Below are 13939 nucleotides of genomic sequence, written 5' to 3' on the forward strand. Positions count from 1 at the left end.
GGAATATTTCTCATATGGATTCAACAGAGTTACTTGTAAAATGAACTTAATGCTCGTCAGCGCCTCGCTGCCTGTGCTGGTGTGCTGATGTACTAGTGAGCTTTGAGACGAATCACTGAGGCGCATAGTCATCGCGGATCAGTGTACGCTGGCGAGATCCGTACGCTGAATTCGATCTGCTGAATCTGAGGATGTTATGTGATTTGTGATTTTTTCTTGTGAGATATACTTAGATTGTTTCGAATTGAGACTTTTGTGTATATTGATTATCACGAGGAATACAGAATTAGCAGGCGATTTATCACATTAGTTTTGATGGTTTGTGCATTGCCGGCCATCTAGTTATTCCCACTTTATTCGTAGCGTCTATCATATATGTCTAATTGTAGTGGCATATATGAGCATATTGGACAAATTCTAGCTGTGACGTGACCATGAGTCTTCTGCGACATACTGCTCAATCTAGCTAACCTTGCATTTTAATTGGACGTGTATATCCCCTCTCATATCCTCTGTATCAAGTGCCTGATCTGCCGGCACCGACGCCTAGCCGAGATTCGATAACTACGAAGAATGCACGATGAGCCTAACGTTGCGAACATAGCGTAGACTCGGAACTCATCACTTATGTTAATCAGCCGTCGGCACGCGCAGTACCATACACCCGAGCAGCCCTTGTCCACACGCGTTACAGCGCATGCTCGACACTATCAATTCTCCACAAACGATAACAAACTACACGGAGACATAGCTCTAATTGCAAGTCCGCCGCCCTGTCGCTTGTTGAAGCCGTTATGACTTTGTTTTGTGCGACAATAACAGCCAGTTGGCCGATGTCTATAACGTTTTCCGCACTTTAAAGTAACCAATATCGGGTACAAAAGAACCCAGTCAGCGACCTCTTATATTTGAAAATGACCACATGGAGTAGAAAGTGCCTGTAAATTATCGCCAAACAAACGCCAATACACACGACACCTTCTGCGTATAATAACGTAACCAGGTGGCAGTTGTAAAATTCCCAGATCAGCAACGTACATTACGGCGAACGTATAGCGTACGTAATCAGGACAGAAACAGCCACCTGGTTCTCGGCCGCGACCTATCTTTAAGGCGGAACATCTCGCGTTAACGGCTCACAATAACGTCCTTTGGCACCAACGAAAACGAGTACGATGCACGTATAGTTCAATGAAAAGTTACGAGACAAGCCGATATGCAGTGACCGATATCACTGAGTCATGCGATACATCAGGCTAATGAGCTATTAAATTCGAATAGTGTATAATCAAACGCGTCGACAGTAAGTGTCACTGAGAGCGCCACGCGGAGATATTACGTGGAACACGCAATAGACAAACGGGAACCTCAGTATAACCTACTAGCCAGGGACACAGAGAAACGACCACGATGACACCTGCCATTACGAAGCTCGTTATTTCGCATGATATTTATCATATGCATTTGTGATTTCCTTACCTATTCGGCTCGTTATTGTAAATTATAACAGGCAAACCAACATGCACATTAAATTCCGTCAATATATAGACTATATGACAGATAAACTGCTCACTTTGTCTAACTGCCGGAGAGGCAGGTTTGCCAAGGTTCATGTAATCACTTTTACCAATGAACCATGCCTAAAATACATTAAATCTATCAAAGAGCGGCATAAGTATGATACTATATTAAATATAAGTATGAAATAAGTACAAGATATGAAGGTTATACTTAATACGCTCTTGAATCTATCTATCATTGCTACTGATGGCTGACCTTGCCACGGCAGGGGCACGCCCGTAGAACTAACTAGCGATGGATGCTATTAGTATATACGCGTCCGCACACCTCTTAGCCACGCACGCCAAAGAAGTACAGATCGCCAGCACGTAGATGACACCAAACGTGGTAGATCGTTCATGTAGACTGAATTTCTGCGTGCGAAGTATAGGCTGACCGCCATTGTCAAGTATAGCGGGCCGTGTCAGAAGAATGTGACAGTCTATACACGCTGCAGACAGTTAGTTTGAGACAGTGACACGCATACTCTGAATTCTCAGCAGAAGACGCGTGCATGCGAGCCCAGGTGACAGGCAGCACGCATCTCTAAATGCTTATACGGCGAGCACAAGCGCATATTAGCTGCATCTGTCCCACAACAGGGTCTATAGCGAGGTGTACATTGCTGACATCAGTAGATGTACATAATGCGCGTGCGTGTTTGTGTGTGTGTATGTCGTTTTCTGTGCGTGTTTGTGTTAGTGTGGTATGTGTGCGTGCGTACGCTGCGCGCGCGGCGAGTGCACGGACGTCTCGTGTGTGGTCGATGTGTGCATGTGTGTGTACCGAGCGCAGTGCAGCCGGCTAGCCGCGTGGGATGTGTCTCTAGTGTGATGCTAGCTGTGATGTCTGTGAGTCTGTGGTGCTGTCGGGCATCGGTGTGTGTGGCGTAGCTGTATAGTGTGTGTGTGAGTGCTAGCTGTTATGGTGTGCACATGGCGACGTACTGACGCACGTATGAGCATCATAGTCACTATGGCACGTGAGTAGTGATGTGGCATCGGCTAGCTGCACGTGTTCTAACGTGTAAGCAGTGTGTGTGTGGCACTACGATGTAACGACAGGTTCGATGGATTGTAGTTCTGACTAGCGTAGAATCGGCTCAGAGTGTCATCTAGCGCATCGCACAACGCACACGCACGCGCACACGCGCACACACACATACACACACGCACGCACACACACACATAGAAACACGCGCACGCGAAAGAGCGAGACACGACACACACACACCACACACACACACACACACACCACACAAACACAACACCATACAACACACGCGGCACACACACACAACACGACACACACCGCCAGAGAATTACGCTATGGTGGTGTAGTTGTAAGGGGATCCCGCAACGACGCGATGAATACGTTTTTTGTGTGACCTCCTCCCAGCTGAACGTCTTGGCAGGCTGATACATAGGCGCAGCGCTGCCTCGATGATAAGTCTTTCTAAATCAATGTAATTAATAAGCATACATCCAATAACATCAATAGCCTATAATACTCTATCTATATATAATATATATGTAGCGGGTCAAGGGTCAGCCAGGATCACGTGATCGCGCAGTTCTCAAAAGCGGGATTGATGTAAGGTTTCACCTACGTCACGGCGATCCTTGAATCCCTGTATCTTGTTTGATGATTACGTGCTTAAACGCACGTGACAACGTGGCTTAACCACGTGAGCCACTGTAGTAATATAAGCGCTGTTCTCGCAGTTGAGGAGAACACTGGTGAGAAACACTGTGGGAGAGCAGCTGTGTGAGGCACTGGTGGGACACTGGATGAGCACAGGTTCACTTCTCTCCAGGTGCTTCGAGATAAAACACAACGCCGAGATTCAGCGAGGGGTAAGATACACGATTACGCTTTTCACTCCGTGGACTCACCCCTCTGGCCCGGTGCTTACTGACGGCTGACTCGTCTCTGCACGCAGGCAATGCTGAGTTTTCGAGTCGCATTTATTGTTTACTCGTGTGATTACTGTTCTGTTTCGGGGCATTCAAGCCCAAGTTTTGTGTAGTATTTTATGGCCGCCGGCCGTTGGCCGGCGGGCCAATAAAAGCACCGGCGTTCCGGGTTTGTACACTCAACTTGGTATTGTTGTCTTTCTGTACCTGCTCGCGTCTGCGATGTGAATCCATCGATCGAACCTTGTGGCACGTTTGAGGCCGTGACTGGCTCAAACGTTATAAGGTGGGCCTGTGACGCAAGGATTCCACACAAATCGAGGGCAACAGAAGACAGGCCCCATGTGCTGGTGATTGCCAGAGCAGCAAGTAACTGTAACTTGCCGGCATGTGGCGTGTTGGCTTGGTGCTTAAAGCAAATGCCACTCGCTACCAAGGTCGCGGCAGTAAGCAGGCGTGCGGCTGGTGCCCGGCGCGGCGCACCCCGCTGTGGTTCAGGGGCTGTTGGAGGACCCCTAGTGTTGGCAGTGGCGGAGCGTACGTCCGCTGCCACTGCACCGAATACGTCCTGCCCACAGAAAAGACACCGTCCCGCATGTCTCCTTTCCACGAGGGGATGGAAATGTCGCTTGGCGTCCTGCTTGGCCGCAGTCAGATAGTTCTACCGCGGGCCGGAGCTAAGTGCGCAAGGCCCCCTCAAGTCTCGGCGGCACGAGCCGGCTCCTTGAATTGGGATGGCGAAGTAACTGCGGGTCGGGGCTGATGGAGGATCGCCCGACTATTTATGTGGGAGGCCAGCGAACGCGGGTCGTGTAGCCATGAAGTCCATGCTCATGCGGCTCAGCCGATGCTACATGGAGTATCTCGCGTTTGAAGGCTGTCCAAGACGCAGGACGTCAGTAATGAGCTGGAACGGTGAAGGCTGAGTCGCTGCGCCAACCGTGCCCCGCACGTGCTGCCCGGCGGGGGCGACGGGGTACATAGCCCGTCACCCGGTCTTGCGGCGAGTTCTCTGAGTGAGCAGCGGGGCGCTGTTGTCAGGCCGGGTGAGGATAGCCCCGCACGGCAAATTGGCGCAAGCCGTGCAGCCTGTGCAAGTGTTTGTCACCGGGTGAGGATAGCGCCGCGCGACGGCAATTGGCAAAGGCCGTGGCAGGCCTGTGGGCCCAAGTGTTGTCAAGGCCGGGTGAGGATAGCCCCTGCCACGGCAATTGGCAACCGGTGCAGCCTGTGCCAAGTGTTGTCAGGCCGGGTGAGATAGCGCCCCGCCAGCGGCAAATTGGCAAGCCGTGCAGCCTGTGCCAAAGTGTTGTCAGGCCGGCATTCAAAGAGGCTTGCCGCCACGGTTTAATTGGCAAAACCGTGGCAGTCTGTGGCCATAATCATCACGTCAGCCGGGAAGAGTTCCCGCCATAACTATTAAACGTTATGGGCGGTCTGCTGAGCAACATACCGCACGCTATGGGGGCATTAGCTAGTGTCACGGGTAGTTGGCTGAATTGGCCGGTTGCTGAAAAGGAAGGGCGTTACCCATTTCCTTAGCCTTCGATGGTTAGCGGAGCAGTAAGCCGCGCAAGAGGCGCACGTAAGGCAAATTCTCATCTACGCAAGTTGCAACTCCAACGGACGAATGCGTCAGATAGGCCTTGTGTGTCTAATCCTAGGACACTGTAAGACGGTTTGCGATGTAATGCTTTCCGCACGTGAGACCGATTGAAACACAGGCAACGGGTGAGGATCACACTTCTACCGTCGTATACGACGCCTGTATATCGGTAACTGGTGGGCCTGAACAAAGTCCGTCAGTAGGGCGAAGGTTGTTCCGTAATGGGATTCAGGCGAATACTACTTACCTCTGTCCGAGTCCGAAAGCAGTGGCGCCCTTTTTCCGTTCCGAGTAGCGCTCCTTGGATAGAGGAACTCCTGAAAACCCGGACACGCCCCATGGCGCAGTGTAAATGGTTTTGTTCGTGGCAAGGGGAAGAGTGATCACTACCTCCCACGTGGCAATTAGGCGCGTGGTAGTGATTCATTGCGTCGACCAGTGACTAAGGGTCAACGTGAAACACACGCTCCGAGACGGCACGTGGCACCGTCCCATGCACATAGGGTACTCGGAAACAGGCCATGTTCTTACGGGGGTTCAGGCTAAGGCTCGCGGAGTGTTTGCTGCCGGAGCTATGGCCGCCCCGGTTAAAGAAAATGCCCCTGCGTGAATTGTTGCTGCGCCCGCCCCCATTGTGGTTCGATGTGCTGCAGGATTCGGAAAAGGTGATTCACCGCGCTGAGTGCTCTCGCCGGAAGTGGAGAGATGAGTTGCATGGCTTCATTCTCCAACCGCATATAAGCTTGCGCGGTGCTCCCGCCCGCAACCAGTATTTGGCGAACTCAGAAAATCATCCTCGATTCGGTGGACCTGGCAGCTAGACGACGATGCATGAGATCAGAGCCATGGGTAGCCTAACGGTGTCTACGCGGCTGGAGATAGAACTCTTAGGAGCCCAGGGCGGGTCGCTGTGTTCTCTTGCCACCAACCATCGAGAGTGCTGCCCGAGCAGGAGCCCTCGGCGGTCATCCTAGAATTATAACGACGTGCGACACCTTCTCCATCGGGCCGGCGCAAGAGGTTGTCGCCGCAGGCCGAGCTTGCGTTCAGCGGGGTGCCAGTCGAACGCTCTGCGTCGGTACCAACGCCTGCTGGTCGTAGTGCGGAGCGTGCCTTTCTACCGAGCGTGACCACGCGGCGAGCAACGAACAGAGTTCCACTGCCGAGCCGGGACCACTCATGCTTGTCCGGTGAAGGAACTGCCGTTTCCCGAGCGCCGTGAGTCTTGTCTACAGGATGGTGCCAGCACCTGAGGCCGAGTCCACCAGGTTACGGAGAAGCACGGCCATCTGCGGCGTCCAGCGCACTGGCGAACGACGCGGACCCGGCCTAACGGCCACAAAGCGGGCGGTGCGGGAATTATCCTGGCTCCGGTGAAGGGAAGTGACGATTCCAAGACCCAGACCACTTCCGAGGCGAAGCGAAGGTAACACGCGTGGCAACAGCGGAGGCTCTGGCGAAGGAGGGGGCGTGGCAGGAAGCGCGACGATCATGCACCCCTGATTCGCAAGCAAAGAGGAACCGCGGCGCTCAAAGCGGGACTGCTTTTGCCGCCGAGCGGACATACGCACTTTGGAAGTGCCACCGCGACTCGTAAGAGCAGCAAGCCTCGCCTCCATTGGCTAAGGATGGCAGAATGTCGGCGCGGAGCTCCGTGTCGGCGGAAGCTATGATGAGGCTCGGCTGACTAGACGATACGCGCGGAACTTAATTGGCACTAGCGCGCTCTATACGGGAGAGAGCGTGTACAAGATACTGCGGGGTAAAGATAGGCGTGACAATGTAATAAAACCTATTTGAGACTAAAAACCGAACATAAATATCTGTTGTTTTTTTCAATATATTTATGCACGTCTATTTAGTATGTCGGTTGACCGATGATAACGCGGCATGACTATGCACTATGTGATGTAAATAATGTATATAATTCAGAGCGGTTCTATTCAGCATTGGTATGGAAAAATGGTAAAACATTACAACTTTCACATAAGCGGAACTTGCTGATGGTAGTTGGTGAATTGTAGCTGTTTATTCACACTGGCTGCCGCACATATGTGTACACTGACTGGTCACTGTACTTCACAAGTAATCGGCGAGTACAGCTATAGAGCAAATCTTTAGGCCGTGTCACGTGCATCCGCGTTCCTCTATGCTGCGTTATTGACCTGGAGTATGATTAATGGTGAGCGAACAGGATGTAGCGTGCGCTCTTCCATCTGTAGCATTAATTGTCAGCTAGTTTCTGTATAAAAAATTTCTGGGTGCACGCCCCGGCCCAAAAGTGTTGAACACTGGCCGCAAGGCAGCTCACTACCCCAAGGACCGACGGCCGAACGCGCAGCTATCCCATTCGCCCGGTGGCCGACAGGCGCAATGCTACTATTTGAAGGTTGGATATATGCGCTAAGCCTGTATCTCCAATAGTGAGTTTCACATGGTAGGACAGGTAAATATGTATCCTGCCCCCACGGGGTTTGAAACAGCCGTAATCTTTTCGGTACTGGTTTTCCGGCTACGACCTCGCGCACGGGGACGGTTTTAAAATTTATATATTTTGTGTATAGTGTAATAGGTTATTTTGGAATAGTAATACGGTGGACCTATGCTGCGTCATGGTTCCATTTCGCGCTTGCTCTTATACGTGTATTGGGCCGGTGCCAATTGAGATCCACGAATGTCATGAATAAAATGAATATGTAAGAAGTAAGTTTTTAGTGGCCCGCGTGGGCTAATGGTGTTTTCTGGTTACCAGTGGCGGTCTAAGTTTGACGTAGATGCATTGTTGTAGGGTTTTGTCAGCGCGGCTGGGGTTGCGTACGGTGTTTGTTCACGACGGGTGAGTACCCGCACCGTTTGTTGCAAGCCGTCGAGCCTCACTGCGATGCGTTTTCAGTAATTGTCTTTTTTTGTATTTGAATTGTATGAAGTCACGCGGTTTTAGCATATTCATTGGGACAGACCGCTTTTGTGTGACACCCTCGTACGACCTTGCCTCGGAAAAAAAGGAAAGGGGGTAATGTAGGCGGTGCAAGGGTCACCGAGGATGCACGCTGATCCGCGGTTCCAACGGGATTGGATGTAAGGTTTCAGCCTACTCCACGCGACTTGAAATCCGGCTGTAATCTGTTTGATGATTACGTGGCTTAACCACGTGACATACGTGGCTTAACCACGTGACCACTGTTAGTATATATAAGCTGCTGTTTCTCGCAGTTGAGGAGAACACTGGTGGAAGAACACTGGTGGAGACGGCACTGGTGTGAGCACTGGCTGGGAGCACTGTGTGAGCAGCAGGTACTTCTCTGCCATGTTGCTTCGAGATACACAACGCGAGATCAAGCGAGGGTAAGATACACGATTACGCTTTTTCACTCCATGGACTCACCCTCTGCCCGGTGCTTACTGAAGGCTTGACGGTCTCTGCACGCAGGCATGCCTGAAGTTTTCGAGTCGCATTTATTGTTACTGTGTTAATTACTGTTTACTGTTTCGGGAGGCATTCAGGCCCAAGTTTGTGTAGTATTCTGGCCCCGCTGTTGCCGCGGTCCATTAAAGCACCGGCGTTGCCGTTGTAGCACTCACCTTGGTATTGTTGTCTTCTGTAGCCTGCGTCGCGGTCCTGTGGCGTGTGAATTCCACGATGAACCTGTGGCACTTTGAGGCCGTGCCTGCTCAAACGTTAGCATATATATAATATTATATTATGTTGTCATTGTATAGCCTGATGAAGAGACTCTCGAAAGCTTTGATATATAAAATTTGACACCACGTCATTCTATTTCTCTCTTTCTATACATATATATATACTATATATATATATATATCTATAGTATATGTGTGCGAGTTGTGTGTGTGTGTGTGTGTGTGTGGTGTGTGTGTGTGTGTGTGGTGTAGTTGTCATTGTATAACCTAATGAAGAGACATACTCTCGAAAGCCTTGCTAATTAAAATTGAACACCGCGTTCTATTTCTCTCTATCTCCCTCTGCTGTCTCTCTGCTCTCTCTCTCTACTCTCTCTCTCTCTCTCTCTATATTATATATATATATATATATATATATATAATATATATATATAATATCAAGAGTATATAAAGAAGCGTAGAAAGAACGTATCAAGCCTTCTTTATACGCTCTTGATAATATATATATATATATGTATATATATATATATATATATATATATATATATATATATGCGTAGCAGTACATGGTTCGCCCACCTGTTTAATACGGATCGACGTGGCCTGCCCGGGATGGATGTCAATGGCGTCGTCCTCGGGAAAAGGAAATACATCCTGCGGATGAACTTGGACGCGGAAGCCACCTTTGTCTGAGATCGTAGACAAATACTCATTTCCCTCGACGAATAGCTCCATAGTGAGACCTTACATGCAGAAACACAGATACGTCATTACAGTATCCATATTTGCAGTAGCTATACCGTTCCTAGATATATATATATATATATATATATATATACACATATATACATATATATATCAGTAAATAATCACAAATTATGTGTATTGAGTATGTGTCATTGTGATTATAAATCTACTTCTGATGTATATATGTGTGTAGTCCATTATATATGTTCCCCGTTGCCCATTTCGGCATTTGCAGCGCGTGACATTTGCAGCGCGTGACATTTGCAGCGCGTGACATTTGCAGCGCGTGACATTTCGGAATAACGACTAGGTTATGTTAGCTATTGCAGATATCATTTCACATATTATACGGAGGTCCTGAAGGCGTGACCCAAATCTCAGTTCACGGAATATATTTGAAACTGTTTTTTCGATTTCTCATTAAAATTTGTTGATTAAACAACCGAAAACTAAGAGAGTTACGAATCCTTGCAAAAATCGAGGCAAAAACGAGATGCATGATAGACTTGGGCGTTTTCACGTTTACTCACGTTAAAGTGATTACGTCACCGTAAATAGTAAAAAATGGAAAAAATATTTCCACTTTTTCACAAAATAATAAGTAATTTTGTTCACTTTTTATGGTTAAATTGCTGCATTATACTTCTTATTTTACTATATTGTTCGATGTGAACATACACTCGTGACTCATACATAGCCCATAGCAAGCAATTAATGTCAGGAACACTAATATCAAATCGTCCAGGTTTTTGGATTTTTAACTAGTTGAGAAACAGTCTTATCAGGTAGGAATATGACGATACGTTTAGTCCCGTTAGTTCTTACTTTTAATGTAAAAAAATGGCAACAAACATTTTACAAATTTTACCATAGAAAATTCGTGACGTAGTCAATTTAATTTCTAGTTGAGTATCACGCATCCCGCTAGATAGAAAATCACGTCTGACGGTAAAAAAGTAGTTTTTCACGATACCGATATACCGATACCGATACGAAACCGTATACCGATGGTATACGGTTTGAAGCCTTGCACTATAACGCATGATCCCCCTCCAGTAAGGGAGTTAGGCGGTTTCAAGTTGTGTTAATATTTATGAGATGCTTTTAGGCAGGTTAGAGAGCTTTATCATCAAAAAAAATATTTGCGGAATATTTGACGCATGTCTGCGCTAACTCTATTTTATATCCAGTAAATAACTACAATGCATGATTTGCGATGCAGTGGAAATGTATAATTTGCTGTGCGCTATTATAGATTATTATGTTACGAACTATGGTGATGTAACTCCCCTGTGCCGTATTATGATAGTTGTATACTAATCACCATATAGAGACCCGGGTTGGAAACTCTCTTTCAGTTCCTGTTGATGCCAACCACTGTTGAAGGTGTAACAGTTGCCATACATCCAGTTGTAAATGTACGTAAAGTCACTGGAAATAAAAGGAAAATTGTACGAGTCAAATATCACCGACGTTCTTTTCAAATGCTAGCACGTGCGAACATATAAGCAGTTTGCTCTTGCCACTTCAATCCGTGACCGCAAAGCACTGATGTCATGCATTTTTACATGTCTTCGCCTGTCACTCAAGTAACGGTATAGATGCGTAAAACAGCTGTGTGTGCTGAGCAGGGGCGGCACGATACTTGGTTCGGAAGATTATGTTTGAAATAAATGCCGTTTAACACAACGTCGCCACCTATTTAACCAGCAAACCGTCGCACCTATTTAAGCCACACGTTTCGCCATATTTAACCACAACGTCGCCCCTATTTAACCACAACGTCGCACATAATTTAACCACAGAACGTCGCCATATTTAACCACACGTCGCCCATATTTAACCACAAACGTCGCCCCATATTTAACCACACAACGTCGCCCTATTTAACCACAAACGTCGGCCCCTATTTTTTAACACAACGTTCGCACCTATTTAAACCACAACGTCGCCCTATTATTACCACAACGTCGCCTCTATTTTAAACCACAACGTCGCCCCTTCATTTAACCACAACGTCGCCCCTATTTAACCACAAGGTCTCCCTTTTTAAACGGCTCGCCCGTAATTTAACATGTCACCATATTTAGCAACGACGGTTGTGACTTAGTGACCGCTCCTTTGGGCTCACTTTTTTCTTTTCTGTCTCAATCAGTTACGGTGTTGTACCAGTGTGAATCCTTAAGACTTACCTTGCATCCACTCAGGTCTGCGTTTCACCTACGAGCAGAGCAGAAGCATTGTGTCTTTCAGCTTGATGGCCCCACCCTCCTCGCTTCCGTCAGCGTATCGCGCCGATCACCTAGCTTAAAGTAGCCAGTCTCATCTCCAGTTCGCTGACAATGTTTCGCTTTGCGCTTCTCGTTCGCTCGTCCTGTAGCATTCCGCGCTGGCCGGCCCTCCGTGCGATTCTGGGGGATCACGGCCACCCGCCAGGTGGCGGCCGTTTATTCGGCGCCGCACCTCAGGATCCGAAGTAGCCCGCGCGCGGTTCCGCGACCGAGCACCGCTCGGGTTTGGCCCGGGGCTTGCAGGCGCGTCCACCGCGGGAAGGTCCGGCCGCGACTCCAGTGTCGATGTCGATCGTCGTCGGCAACGGCGACACCCGTGCCGGGTTCGCGACGAACGCTTCGGACGGTGTAGAAGAGCTGACAGGGCGAGTATGCCCGCGCAGCCGATGATTAGCAGCCAGCCAGGACTATCCGCGCGTGTAGCCGGCTCGCCGCCGCCGACACGTTCGACGGCGTGCATCGACGGTGTCGGCGGAGAAGTCGACGAGCCGTCGCCGCGGGCCGATGGCACGCTCCGCATCGCCGACCGCGGTTTTGATTGCCGACGACGCTTCGTGCTTGGGCGGAGGCGCATCTTTCGCGCTGTGTGTAGCGTGACATGTGGCGCGTCTGCCGGGCGCGCGGCCATTGTTTTCACAGCGTGTTCGTGTTTGCGGAGGGTTGACGGCGGCACATTAGCGCGATGAATGACACGTACATGTGATGGTTAGACAATGAAGTCGGCAATGTAGGTTAATGGAATGACTCGATAGATGACTTGTGATGTCTAACCGACTAGGTCAGCAGATGTAGATTGTTCCCCTGTCTTCTTTTCATCGTGATACGGACAACGAAGCGTGTTTTTCTACTGATATGCGTGAAGTGGGATTTTGGCGGCGTACGTTTCTTTGTGTCATTAGATAGGGCTAACTTGTTACGATATCACTAACACTAACTACCATTAGGGATTTCTTGTTCGTGTTAATTTCAGAGGGATACACGTTTCTCATATTTGAGAAATATGGGAGCATAGTTAGCACGCAAGAGTCAACGCTGTCCTAATCCGAAAACAAGTGTGTTCGACGAATTCGACTTCATGTGAAGCTAATCCTCTCTACATGACTTCTAATCCTGGCCAGATCTCAAGAGGTTGCCACTGTTGCTGAAGGGGTCGTTGTCGTATCAGGTACTACATATATGTACCCGAGGTGCATATTGTATACTACAAAGTGTACAGACTTGTATACAGAATACTAACCCTAACCCTAACCCTATACCCGGCGCTAGTACCCAAACCCTAAGCTAAGCCGTTAAACGATACCTCATAGTTAAAAATATAAACATAATACTAAACAACCTAAAACTACCTCGGGTACATATATGTAGTACCTGATACGACAACGACCCTTTCAACGCCACTGTCGACACTCAGTGAGATATCACCATCTGTTCTCTTCCCATTTCATGCGTAGCAATGTGTTTCGATCTGCAGAAACCGTCATTTGAACGTATAAAAGCGTGTTAATTTTCGAGTTTTGCTCGAATGATTATAGTAGACAGGTGAAAACGTCGGACACCATATGAAAACATGCGAAGTAGTGGGGTGGGGGGGAGGTTGGTATAATCATTTGTAAGGCTCGTGAATGTAGCTCTCACGCAGCATCTATCACATTAATTGTGTTGCTGCTTTCAATGCCAACAACCACCCGCATACACGACACACACAACACACTATAGTATATATATATATATGCGTATTTGCACGACCTGCAAATAATCATTCTCTATGTAACTAACCAGCACTCGTGTAGACAGAACTCGTTTATGCTGGCAGCAATCAATGCATCATACCATGCAAATTCGTGACCTACAGACTAACGATGCAAACTGCTGGCTTTTTGACGAATATCATAGCGTACCTAGATCAATATTTGTACAAAAATAATGGACCGAATTTCATGTACATTAGCATCAAATTAGCATGTAAATCAGCATGTACATTACAGTACTTCTGTGTTTATAGAAGTGTCGAATGTAGATGCTATCGTAATCTCTTTACCACAGCCAGTGTAACAGTATAGTTTCCTTGGACGTTTGGCATATCATAACGAGTATGCACTATTGAGATATCCAGCAAAAATGGATATTGCAGGCTGTAGAAACAAAATGCTGCGAGGTGTATTGCAATGCAGGAACCT

Source organism: Priapulus caudatus, unplaced genomic scaffold, assembly GCF_000485595.1.
Source record: "Priapulus caudatus unplaced genomic scaffold, Priapulus_caudatus-5.0.1 Scaffold1142, whole genome shotgun sequence".
NCBI lineage: Eukaryota > Metazoa > Priapulida > Priapulimorpha > Priapulimorphida > Priapulidae > Priapulus > Priapulus caudatus.